The sequence below is a fragment of the Rana temporaria genome, chromosome 5, assembly GCF_905171775.1.
Source record: "Rana temporaria chromosome 5, aRanTem1.1, whole genome shotgun sequence".
Classification (NCBI taxonomy): domain Eukaryota; kingdom Metazoa; phylum Chordata; class Amphibia; order Anura; family Ranidae; genus Rana; species Rana temporaria.
In genome coordinates, this window is record NC_053493.1 from 32,226,578 (window position 1) to 32,240,550 (window position 13,973).

General features: G+C 40.5%; 1 protein-coding gene and 1 long non-coding RNA gene across 2 annotated transcripts in view; one reads left to right on the top strand and one right to left on the bottom strand.

Annotated features, from left to right (window-relative positions):
- CALCR (calcitonin receptor) overlaps nt 1-13,973 on the top strand; it is a 196,167-nt gene that overhangs the window by 79,421 nt on the left and 102,773 nt on the right. The window lies entirely within an intron of this gene.
- Nucleotides 1,144-6,864, bottom strand: LOC120939907. The gene is made up of 2 exons (XR_005749380.1): nt 6,236-6,864; nt 1,144-1,554 (listed from the first exon to the last, which is right to left on the bottom strand). It is a non-coding gene; the product is annotated as an uncharacterized LOC120939907 (long non-coding RNA).

The following is a 13,973-nucleotide window of genomic DNA, read 5'->3' on the forward strand; positions in this document are numbered from 1 at the left end:
AAATACGTCGAAAAATACGTATCGGCCTTAACTGAGAAAAAAAATAGTTTTTTAAAAAAAAAATTGGGCTATTTATTATAGCAACAAGTAAAAAAAAATTTATATTTTTTTTAAATTGTTGCTCTTTTTTTGTTTATAGCGCAAAAAATAAAAACCGCAGAGGTGATCAAATACCACCAAAAGAAAGCTCTATTTGTGGGGAAAAAAGGACGCCAATTTTGTTTGGGAGCCACGTCGCACGACCGCGCAATTGTCAGTTAAAGCGACGCAGTGCCGGACGCTGAGATTTCGCCTGGGAACGAAGGGGGTTTATGTGCCCAGTAAGCAAGTGGTTAACCACTTGCCTACCATGCATTAAAAAAAAACTGTAAAGTTAGCCCAATTCTTTTTGCATAATGTGAAAGATGAAGTTACGCCGAGTAAATAGATACCTAACATGTCACGCTTCAAAATTGCACACGCTAGTGGAATGGCGCCAAACTTCGCTACTTAAAAATCCCCATAGGTGATGCTTTAATTTTTTTTTTACAGTTTACATGTTGTGAGTTACAGAGAAGGTCTAGGGCTAGAATTATTGGTCTCCCTTTAACGTTCATGGCGATACATCACATGTGTGGTTTGAATGCCGTTTACATATGTGGGCACGACTTACTTATGCTTTCGCTTTTGCGAGCGAGCACACTGGGACAGGAGCACTTTAAATTTAATTTTTTATTGTTAATTTTACTTTTATTTTTTCTAGTTTGAGATGTGGGCATCCCACATCTCACCTTTGTCCATTATTCCATTAGTTAATGTTGGCCAAGAAGTGTTTTCCATTTTTCGTGGACCTCCCTAAACCTCCCTAGAATTAATACTGAGAACATAGAGAGACTGCCCGCTCTTCTAGAAGCATCACCTTATTTAGTCTTTTGTACCTAGCATTGAACAGTACTGTTGATTTATGAAAGACCTAAAGAGCATTTGTCTGGAGTTGTCTAATGCCCTGTACACACAATCAGAAATTCAGACAGCAAAAGTCAGATGTGAGCTTTTGAGCGTAAATTCCGACCGTGTGTAGTGTGACAGGAAGTCAGGTAAATCTGTGGGTGTTGTCACGGACGTGTTAAATCCAATTTGGGGGTCTTAATTAAGACGATCAGATTAGATGGTAGATAAAGATAATAAGTAGGTGCTTTAATTAAGACATTGCAATGGAGAAAGACAACACAGATCTCGGCTACTATAAGCGAGTAAAAGTGAAAGTGTTTCTGAGCTTACAACTACAGGGGAAAACAATTTATACGTATGAATATTCATAAGATATGGGTATGTATCAACTGTATTCTAGGCGTGATAAAGGTGTGATCGTATAGTTTTAGTCCAATCAAAGTCCATATCTTCTTTATAGCATGGGAACAGTTAAATGGGGGGTTACATCACGTGACTGGCAGAAAAACCTTCCCCAAGAGTCTCTGGTCAGTTCAAACTGGTTTAGTAGAAAAGTCTATTTTCAACTGGTCTTATCAGTCTTCTGTCTGATTCCCAAGGACAAAACGAAGAAGCTGTGAACATCTGTGAAAAAGCAAACAAAAGTGCATTATCAATCCTTAAAGTGAACGTCTATATTATATATCTATATCAACATTATCAGACCCCTAAATTATACTCATTTCCCTCCTCTTGACCCCCATGGCGGGGTCACTACCATATCTTCTCTACCTAGTATGACACCAAAGGGTCCACAGTACTACTTCACATCTATGTGGAGTAAAGCTCTTCTTAGGGTGTATGTGGATACATATCTTTACTCATTCGTATCACCCATTTTGGTATCATACAAATTTGCTAATCTGACAATCTGATAACACTCTATTTCTTCCTTGGGGGGTCATCTCCCTCAGATCTAACTGTCATTGTATTTCACATTTAGCACACCTAAAAAAAACAAATAAACAAGCAATCCTCTAACGATAATTCCTATGAGGACAAAAACATATCTGTTGAATCCATGAAAATGTACCATATCTAAACAGTGTAATCTGAGTTTTTCATATTTCCTATCATAATGTCACATTGTATACCTCTTTTCCTTACTAAACAAGGAGGTATTCCAAAAGGCCTCAAGTTATATTTAGCATAAAATGTATTTTCACAATAATACAACATTTGTGATATTCTTGACATACTAGTTTGGGCAGCCTTGTATTGCTTAAACTCAAAATGAACGTAAACGAGTACTAGGTGTGTGCCTTTTTTTTTTTTTTTTAACTGTCTGGCCTATGTGAACATATCTAGCAATTACTCAAATGGCTCCTTATGCCTGTCAGCGTGTGTAATTTGTACAGGTGATTTTCCTCTATAGCCTTGACTAAGATCAAGCAAAGGCATAACAGTAGTTTACTCATCTTTTGAAATTAGCTGTACTTTCTTGCAATGGCTGGCATGTATCCACATCACTTTACAGCTGTAGCAGTTGTCAGGAACACTTGGTAGGGTCCTTCAGACTTTGGTCTCAAAGGTACTTTCACATGTTCTTTTACTAGGACCCAATCATCTGGCTGTAAATCATGTGTTCCAATTTCTTGATCTAGAATTGAATCAAAAACAACTTGTGCATCGCAGTTAGTTGCTTGTATTAGACAATTACATAACAAAACAAAATCATTATACATTACAGCAGTCTGATGTGGAAAATACAACCCTGTCTTAGGTGGGCCCCCAAATAAAATCTCATAAGGGCTCAAATTTTCTGACCTATAAGTAGGGGTAATCCTGATGTTGTAAAGAACCAAAGGCAACAATTCTGGTCATTGTTTCCTTACTGACCTGTCTTTCCTTTCCCTGCATTAATTTGGCTAGCCTGTCTTTAATGATTCCTATATGTTTCTACCTTTCCTGAACTCTGAGGATTATAGAGGCATGAAAGGCCTGCTCAATTGCCAAGTCCCTGCATGTAATTTGCATGATCTGTCCAGTGAAATGTGTTCCTCTGTCATTCTCTAGGATTTCAGGGACTTCAAGCGGCATATTACTTCGGAAAGGAGTTTCCTTGCTGTTGTCTTGGCATTTGCTTTAGCCACCAGTCAGGCTTCTATTCAGCTTAAAAACATGTCTACGCACAACAAAACATTTTGATATTAGCCTGATTTGGGCAATTGGATTTAATTACTCTGAAGTCTTTGGAAAAGGAATAGTGACTTGGCCAAATGTCTTTGTTTTACTCTGGTTGGGTTTCCTGGGTTATTTTTAGCACAGATTATGCATCCATCAACAAAGTCTTGATATACATTTCTGGAGTATCGAATAAACCATCCAGCCTTGCTTATGTCTCTCTCCATTGCTTAGGGCATACATGACTCAGTCCATGAGCTAGTGGCATGATCATCTTCTCCGTTTGAGACGGGACACATATTCCTTTTTCCTTGCACAAGTCCATCTTGATCCTTCTTTGTTCCGTCCCTTTACATGATTTTATTCCAATCGTCAGGTGCAGATTCTTGCAATTTCTTAATCAGTTGCTTTACTTTCAGTATTTGTTCTTTTCTTTTCCTTCAATCTGTTTCGGGCTTCTTCTTATTCCATTGCAAAATCATTTATTAGGGTCATGATTGCTTCCATGGGTGTTTCACAAGTCTTCCTGGCAGTATGATCAGACAACGGTTTCCTTTGTCTTCCTTCAGTATGTGCGTTGACCTTCGGGGGTGGCTACTTTCTTTGGGAGGGTGACTGGTTCAAAAAGTTCTTGAACATATTTTCAGTTTTGAATTGGTTCTCTTGCAGCAGTTGTGAGTCTTTTGTTCTTCCTTATGGGTCCATAATCATGGATTACTTTGACAGCATGCTTGCTATCAGTGTAAATGTTGGCTGTTTGATCCTTTGCAGTCTCACTAGCTCTTTTGAGTGCTACCACTTTGGCAACCCGCGCTGAAAGTGATGAAGGGAGTAGTTGGATCTCAATCACTTCCTCCAATGTTGTCACCGCATATTCCATTCTTGGGACTCCATCTTTTGTACAGGCATGTACCGTCCACAAACAGGATCAGATTGATGAGGATTTTCAAGAGTAGTGTCCTTTACTGGGGAAATTTGCTGCATTTCTTCTTCCATAAGTTTTAAGCAGATCTGGTCACCCTCCTCTTTGAGGTCTTCTTCTCTCTCTAGGAAAAATCTGGCAAGCTTGATTGTAGTACATCTTTTCACTTCCATTTCTCCAAATTCAAGCAGTATTGCTTCATAACATTCATTCCAAAGCATGTCTTCTCTTTTGTACAGCACCACTGTCACAGGTTGCAGCTGCAGTTTTCTTTTTGTGTTCTTCCCACAGCATGGATCTTGGTGCATCCACCAACCAGATCTATTTTATACATGGCTTCGAAGGGGTTGCAGTCAACAGGGCAGGATGAAGAGGTTTTACACCATTTAAGATTGCAGGATACAGAAAATGTGACAACAATCTTCTGGAAAGTCAACCTTCAGAGAAAGACTGTTCAGACAAATTGGACACCTCTTAGTTGAACTTAATGTTAAAGTACTGGCACCAGTCCCATCTTTGCCTTCGTCACCATCTTTTTCTTCATGTTGCTGGTCTTTCAGATGAGCATAAACGCTTGCTCCTCATCCTTCCCACTAAACCTAATAATGTCATTTATCTCAGCAGGATCAGAAATGAATCCAACCATAAAATCACCATTCAAACAAAGGCTATCGTAGCTTTGATTTCTCAACTGCAATTCTATTATTCCATCATAACGTTAGTTGAAGTGGAAAGCGTAATGTTACAAACATTCTTTACCATCCGTCTCAGAGATGCACAAATTAACTTCTGTGTGCTCAGAAAGTTCATGCTGCTTTACTATTCATTCATCATCTTTCTCTTTCTTCTGCTTACGTCTGTCAGGCAATCTGCATTTCTGGCCAATCCTGCCACAATTCTAGCATTTCCTGGTTTCTTTTTGAGAAATGGCTCCTTGACCATCATATTGGGCTACAAAAGCATTCAGCCTTTTCTCTTTTCTCACATCCAGCAATCCTTAATAATTCTACAACATTCTGTCCACTTTCTTCATAATGCAATTCACTTTAATGTTCCTTTAAACCTTATCCTCTTATAAATAAACTTGCCTTTCTCCACTTTCTTGTTTCTTGAAAACATTTAAATAATTATAATAATCATGGCTACCTTTTCTTTCTTTTTTTAAAAAATGAATCCAAGAGTTACATAACACAAACTAACTATTTTAACTAGGATTTCACGTTGCCACATAATTAAACATTTCTTAGATATTCGGAACTATCTGGCTCTATTACACAGGAATTTAAAGGGGGGAGCATCTCACTCTTTTCTTCACACACTAACCCAAGCACAAAGGAGGGGGGAATAAACTGCAAAAAGCAGCAGGCTCATCTCATCATTATCTTACAATTATCCAAAAGTAGCATTGATTTTCTGCTTCTCAAACATTTCTTAAATATTTATATAACAACAATGGCATTGCCTGGTCTAATTCTCTAACTTTGACAGGCTCATAATTAGTCAGTTTCATCACATTGCATACTTTCAAAAACACATTGTACATTTTTAATTACCTTATTCAACTCTGTCATAAAAATGAACATACACAGATACCCAATTTGATCATAACTCCTGCAGGTACAAGATCAGCTCTGTTTTGGTCCAGCCTATAATAGTCTTGGTGTCATCTTAACCATTGTCCACATCTGTCTGTCATGTCAGTCATAGGACTTACTTGTGCCACTTCTACCTTTCCCGGTTTGAAAGGTCCATGGGAGCACCGTACTCCCAATCTAGAGAACTCACTCTCGAGTCTCTACTTAAAAATTTATGGGTCGTCACCCAAAATTTCTCCTGGGCTACACACAGTAGCCATCAAATGGCACTTCTTTTACACTTGGCCACACAGGCCTTACTCGCCACACAGGCTCACTACTACAGTCCTCTGGTCAGACCTTTTCACAAGTCTCATAAAACTATTGACACCCCAAGCATATAAACAAAACATTAGCAATCCACCAACAATGATTATTATAGACTCTATTATTTCTGCAACAAGTGAAGTAGAGGAGTTATTTGGGTCAAACTGTGTAGCATTTACATTACTCTGGTTTGCATCAATTTTATCTCACCATCTCATCAAAGAAAAACAAACACATCAGACGTCAGCCAATAGACTTCAGACACCGACTGGTACTTGCCGTGGTGGGCAGAAAGAGTAAGAATAAAAGGTTTTCTTACCGTGGCCACTGGTTCTGCCCAACATGGGTTTCCCGTCTCTTTGGTCGGAAGTCCAACGGAACTGAATCCGAGTCACAGGCACCAACTGTTAAATCCAATTTGGGGGTCTTAATTAAGACGATCAGATTAGATGGTAGATAAAGATAATAAGTAGGTGCTTTAATTAAGACATTGCAATGGAGAAAGACAACACAGATCTCGGCTACTATAAGCGAGTAAAAGTGAAAGTGTTTCTGAGCTTACAACTACAGGGGAAAACAATTTATACGTATGAATATTCATAAGATATGGGTATGTATCAACTGTATTCTAGGCGTGATAAAGGTGTGATCGTATAGTTTTAGTCCAATCAAAGTCCATATCTTCTTTATAGCATGGGAACAGTTAAATGGGGGGTTACATCACGTGACTGGCAGAAAAACCTTCCCCAAGAGTCTCTGGTCAGTTCAAACTGGTTTAGTAGAAAAGTCTATTTTCAACTGGTCTTATCAGTCTTCTGTCTGATTCCCAAGGACAAAACGAAGAAGCTGTGAACATCTGTGAAAAAGCAAACAAAAGTGCATTATCAATCCTTAAAGTGAACGTCTATATTATATATCTATATCAACATTATCAGACCCCTAAATTATACTCAGACGGGACATACATTTCTGCCTTGTTAGACAATACACTAATTGTTATTAGGCGTCGGCTGAAAAATGTAGCCAGGAAAGGTTTGAGGCCATTGAAAAACTTCAGCTGTTCAGAATGAGGCAATTAAGGCCTCTATAAGTAGTCAAAAGGATTACCACTAATTGGCTGCATCATTCCTGAGGCTTTATGAGTAGGAGAGCAGCACTGAAGGTCTTATGAGGAGGTGAGGAGAGGATTGATTTTTCTGTGTGATAAAAAATCAAAATGTATGACCAGCAGTGTCTGCCCAGTGCTAGGCTGAGCCAGAGTCCATAGATAGGTTCCTGTGTGGAAGGTAGACGCCCAGAGTGGCTAGGGTTTATTTTATGTTTGATTTGTTTATGCTGTTTGGATGCTTGCAATTGTTTTCCAGCAAGATGGAAAAATAAACCAAAAACGTTGTTTTCAACCGTCTTCGACTGCCAGTCTGTATAAATTCATGTGTGGGGAACCCATCCAAGGGATCACACACCCCGCTACCGAGCTAACCCCTTACAGTAGGCTCCATCGGACTTTTGCTGTCGGAATTTCCGCCAACAAAAGATTGAGAGCTGGGTCTCAAATTTTCAGTCTGTAGCAATTCCGACTCGCAAAATTCCGGCGCATGCTCGGAAACATTGAACTTCATTTTCTCGGCTTGTCGTAGTGTTGTATGTCACTGCGTTCTTGACAGTCAAACGTTCAGAGAACTTTTGTGTGACTGTGTGTATGCACGCCAAGATTGAGCGGAATTCCGTCGGAAAAAACATACAAGGTTTTTCTGACGGAAAATCTGATCGTGTGTACGCGGCATAAGAGTCTTGTGACTCATTCTTCAGTTCAGCTTTATTCATTGTATCTGTAAGGTTTGGTCTTAACAAATATATTTGCAGTGTAGTTTGTTGCATACAGTAATATTGGGAATGTTAAAACTGATCATGGTTTGTAGGCAAGAGGGTTTGGGATTCCTTAGTTAAACTTGATGGCTGACTGTTTTGCTCCAATGGGTTAGCTGTGCTGGAGAGTGATACTGCAGTCCAGCGATTGATAAATCACTTCCTCCTTGTCTTTAGCAGTAGATGGAGTGATTGCTGCTTTCTCCAGTTAGTACTGGTGCTAGGAGGAACACACCATAGGATTATTTTGTCCTTTGCTATGGGCTAAAGCATGGATGCTCGCCCTGTGGCCCTCCAGCTGTTGTGGAACTACAAGTCCCATCATGCCTCTGCCTTTTTGAGTCATTCTAGTAACTGTCAGCCATGCAATGCCTAATGTTCCGCAATAGCTGGACAGCCACAGGATGGGCACCCATAGGCAAAAGGCTCCATCTTGGTGTCCAGTTTTTGACATGGAGCAGAGATGTGCAAGATGGAAACATTTGTTTTGTTTCAGTCTCATTCGTTAAAGCGGAACTTTACCCAGAACAAATTGTTAAAAAAAGAATGTTCTTTAGCAAGAAAAACACATTCAACATTAATAATTATGCCAACAAATAGTAAGTGCTGTAAATTGCCTCCAGTATGTTTCTTGCAACTGAGCATTTGCCGAACAGGGTGAGACAGTGCATTACTGGATTTTAAATAGTTTAGAGTTTACTTATCTTTCTCCGAAGCTCTAAGTGCCATTCTTCTCTGGTGCTCCATTTTAATGTTTTACATACCTATACCTGCAAAAGAGGCCAGCCTGAAGTCATCTAGCAGGATTTAATTTTTCTGACTAAAGTTACATTTTAATCTGTTACAAGAAATAGAAAAATAACGGATCTACTGGCAAGAACGGGTTAAAACTGTGCCTGGAAAAACAAAAACTGCTGTTCCACTTTAATCGTTAAGTAAGAATGATTTCGGAATTTTTTTTGTGTATTTGTTGTTCTGAATCAATTCGTATTTTCAGAAGCTCTGACATCCTTTCATTATTTTGAAAGATTGGCTTTATCTCTGCTAGTTCAACCCACAAAGAGAAATGGAATGAGCTGATTGGATGATATTGATTAGAATTGTGGATAAATACTGCGCAAATGTTAATGGAATAAATACAAATGAATAAATTTAAAAAAATAATTTGCAGAATGAAAAACGCTGCTGCAGCAATAAATGTTAGATATAAACACGTGCCGATATAAAAGTGAAATTTGCTGCGCTGCATAAGCTAATTAACACATATGTGTCAACACTGATATAGCTATAAACATATTGTGACAACACCTGTGCCAAAAAATATAATCCAAAGTGATAACAGTATAATGAAAACAGTATCATGAAAAAATCGGTGACTTAAAAATAAAATTAAAATTAATTTTTTTTTATATATAAATAAGTCCATAAAAAATTCAAATCCCATGTGAGTCCAAAATAAATATAGAAATGTGCAGACAAAAGAGATCCCAGGAAGAAAATATCCGATAGCAAGATAGACAAGAGAGCCTCCACCTCCTATTATCTATCTGCTTACCGACTCCATAGATCTCTAATGAGATCACTTGCGCGTATAGCTGTGTCAGCCCTGCAGTTTCCCAACATTAATTTCTGTGTACACTCCACCTTCAGATAAATAGGTCTCCAGCAAATATCTCAGCAGTGGATGGCCAATAAAGAAAAGAAGGATGCCAACATAGAGTAGTAACGTAGAAACAGTCAATTTATTAAAAATACAAGTTGCACTCACGGTTAGGCAGAATAAAAGTAGCATAAAAAGTTTTGTAGCTGGCCGGCTCTCTCTTTCCGCCCGTCCTTCCGGATGGTAACGAAGAGTGTAGTAGTGGCGTCAACACGCCGTTCCTCCCTACGTCGTTTCGTCCAATGACCTCCTCCATTGGACATAGGTGGATGCAGCATCTGTCCCCCGGCATCTCTGCACTGAGAACCATGCCACCGAACACCGCCGATAGCTCGGTTCTCTCAGCTCCCCGAGAGGAAAGCTGCTGCCTGTCAATCAGCAGCTCTCCTGCTCTGCTCCTCCACGCTCACTGGAGCGCTTAGCTGTGGAGGGGCAAGGAATTGCACTCCTGTGACCCTTAGAAAAAGCCCAGCCAAACAAGCTCAGGCTGGACTTCCCTTTAAGGAGCTTACAGCCTTGTTGTAAGAACTGAAGAGCTTTATTCCAACTTGTGCCGGTTGGTCAAGTTGTTTGCAATCTTCAGTTGCTGGGTTAAGCAAGTCATTGCTAAGCAATGAGAAGGAACGGTGGTGTTGAGATCTGTCTTTTACACTTTCACTGCCCAGGTTATACCCGCTACAAGTTACCACAGTGTTAAAGGTCATGTTACCGAAATACCACTTGCTACATTGTTATGGGTTCTTGATGTAACTGAACCGAATAGTTTCTATTATTTGCACACTTATCCAATTGGGGGAAAATGAACATTACAATTAAAATTGTTATGCACTATTAGAATGTACAAAATGTAAGACAGGAATTACAATTTTGCGCAAGGAGGGTCTCATGTAATGTGCCCAATTTTTTTAAATATAATTTTACTATTTATAGAGAAACTACAAATTAAAAGTCAGCAGCTAAAAATACCGCAAATATTAACTAATTTAAACCACCATTCTCTTAAAAACCTTAGGCCGCGTACACACGGTCGGTCCAAACCGATGAAAACAGACTGAGGTTCAGTTTCATCGGTCCAAACCGACCGTGTGTATGGCCCATCGGACTTTTGTCCTTCAGACCAAAGTTTTAGAACTTGCCTTAAAATCGGACTGATGGGCGCCTGACCGTCGGTCAAAACCGATGGTTAGTACACAAAAGCATTGGTTCAAAACCCACGCATGCTCAGAATCAAGTCGACGTATGCTTGGAAGCATTTTCAGCACGTCGTGTGTTTTACGTCACCGCGTTCTGACCCGATCGGTTTTTGAACTGATGGTGTGTACGCACATCAGACCATCAGTCTGCTTCAGCGGTGAACCGATGAAAACCGTCCGTTGGACCATTCTCATCGGATGGACCGGTCGTGTGTACGCGGCCTGACTGTTGTTTCATAGTTATGCTCAGAACTATTAAACTTTCCAAATTAAAGAAACCACGTATAACATGGCGGCAAAATTTACAGCTTTAATAATAATGTGCAAGCTAAAAATAAATAAAAATTCTTGAATATTCTCACAAAAAAAATAGTAATCACAGAGAATACTGTATATCTACTTTTTGGAATCTTGCTTATTTTTTATACACGGTGGTCAATTTAGTCAGTAAACCAAAGTAGTTTTTCTTCACTGACCATCATTTGCTATTTTTGATAATTGACATGTTCTATCCACTAGAGATTTTATTGCATGGCTCAGTTACATTTTCTATTTAAATAATCAACTTTTTGTGGTATATTGATTGTAAAAATCTATTTTGCAGAATACTGCATGGGTTTTCACTCTTACGCACAATTAGCTCCTAAATGTCAATAATCATGATTGTTTTCTGTGGAGGAGATGACATTTTTACTTGTTATCAGAAATACATGCTTGGAGTAATTATTTCATGCAACAAAAAAAGATATGTAATATTTATGCATGTAATTGTTTTGATAAGAAAAAGTATTAAAGTTAAAGGAGTTGTAAAGGTAAAAAAATGTTTTCCTAAATAGCTTCCTTTACCTTAGTGCAGTCCTCCTTCACTTACCTCATCCTTCCATCTTGCTTTTAAATGTCCTTATTTCTTCTGAGAAATCCTCACTTCCTGTTCTTCTGTCTGTTACTCCACACAGTAATGCAAGGCTTTCTCCCTGGTGTGGAGTGCCGTGCTCGCCCCTCCCTTGGACTACAGGAGAGTCAGGACACCCACTAACACACAGCTTCTTTCTCTATCTGCAACGTAGAGAGTGTCCTGACTCTCCTGCAGTCCAAGGGAGGGGGCGAGCACGACACTCAACACCAGGGAGAAAGCCTTGCATTACTGTGTGGAGTTACAGACAGAAGAACAGGAAGTGAGGATTTCTCAGAAGAAATAAGGACATTTAAAAGCAAAATGGAAGGATGAGGTAAGTGAAGGAGGACTGCACTAAGGTAAAGGAAGCTATTTTTTACCTTTACAATCAGGGCCGGATTTGCTCTCCCTGACGCCACAAGGCCAAGTTCCGCAATGCACCCCCTCCCCGCCAACCGGACTACCCCCCCCCCCTCAAATCAATGGAGAATGGCAACCGGATGGCAGGGGCGGCACGGTTAGTTCAAATATTTTTTTTCTTTTTTTTTTTACTTTTTTTATCACTTTTTTTATTTTCTATTAATTTGTAGCTTGTCGCTTACTTTTTTTATTTTTGTATAATTTTCTTATTATTTTTCTTATTATTTTTCTTATTCTTTACTTTTGAATTACTTTTTTATTTTATTCATTTAATTATTATTTATTTTTTTTTATCAATTTTTTTTCACTTAACTTTATTGCTATCATACAGTAGAAGACACTTCCCTGTGTGATAGCAATTGGAGGTGACAGGTTCTCTTTATTGACCATGTCACCTCCAAAACAGGAGTCCTAGCACTGTGCTAGAACTCCTGTCACAGCTGAGATGGGAAGAGCACAGCTCTCCCCTCTCACTGTGTACATCGACAGCAGGAACAGGAGACAGACTCGGTGGCCGGGGGGAGGACAGAGTACCGAAGACAGAGCCAGCAGAGATAGGTATGTGGGGTGGGGGGGGGAGGGGAGGACGGGCGGGAGCACACATTTTACAAGAGATTTCGGCGACATCGCCGCAATCACTTGTTAACAAGGGAGCGGATTCCCCCATAACTTACCGCCCTTAACTGTATGTTACGGGCGTCAGGGGAATCCATGCCACTGCCGCCCCTTGGCGCCCTGCCGCCCCAAGGCCTGGCCTCAGTGGCCTTGTGGGAAATCCGGGCCTGTTTACAATCCCTTTAAGCCTAGGTTCACACTGCTGCGAATTCAAAATAGCGCTAAAATGCGCGATTTTACCGCGATTTCGCGGCTGCGATTTTGCCGCGATTTCGGCCGCAATTTAATGTAAATCACGGCCTGAAATCGCAAAAAGTAGTACAGGAACTACTTTTTGAAATCGCAGATGCGGTGTCGCACTGATTAGGACAGTGCCATTGCCGACAATTGCCGCCGATTTGAGATCTCAAATCGTTCCAAATCGTACCCAGTGTGAACCAGGGCTAAAGGGCGATTCACAACACGTCCAACAGAAAGGCACCCGACCGGAAACACTCAGGCCCGTACACACCATAGAATCCATCCGCAGATAAATCCCAGCAAATGGGTTTCAGCGGATAGATCCTATGGTGTGTACACGCCAGCGGATCTGTTTCCGCGGATATTTCTCCCCTGGGATGGATTCCAGAAGATCGGATATTTGCTGACATGCAGAACATATCCATCTGCTGGAGTCCATCCCAACGGATGGATCCGCTGGTCTGTACAGACTCACCGGATCCATCCGTCTGAAGGGATCCTCCGCATGCGTCGTAATGATTCGACGCATGCGTGGAATTCCTTATATGACAGCGTCGCGCACGTCGCCGCGTCATAATCGCGGCGACGGCGCGACACGTCATCGCCAGAGGATTTCGGCGCGGATTTCAATGCGATGGTGAGTACACTCCATCGCATTAAAATCTGCTGAAATCCTCGAGAGGATTTATCCGCGGAAACGATCCGCTGGACCGTATTCGCGGATAAATTCTATCGTGTGTATGGGGCCTCACACAATGCAAAAGACATGTGTAGCAGAGCAGGTCTCAGATGTGCCAATAGTGTCTGTCTTGAGGGGTGGAATACAGCCTGGCCAGTCCATGCCCAAATGGGAAGGTCTCCAGGAAGGATGTCCCTATCCTTTCCCTACTTGTCTGGAACCTCTCCCTGCCGCTAATCAGTTTTCCTCTCACACAGGTGACCTGTCCCTACACTGCCCACATGTGAAATGTGCACCAAGCCTGGGAGCCTGGGCCTTAATAGACATGTGCAATTTGTTTCAGTCCGAATTTTTCAGTACACCTGAATCTCTGAATAAAATAGTAACGAATTCCATTGAAATTGATTGAGATTTATTTTGTTTAATTGTTTTCTAATGAATTCAAAATTTTCAGGATGGGGGGGGGGGGGGGTGTCACGCTGTTTTTTC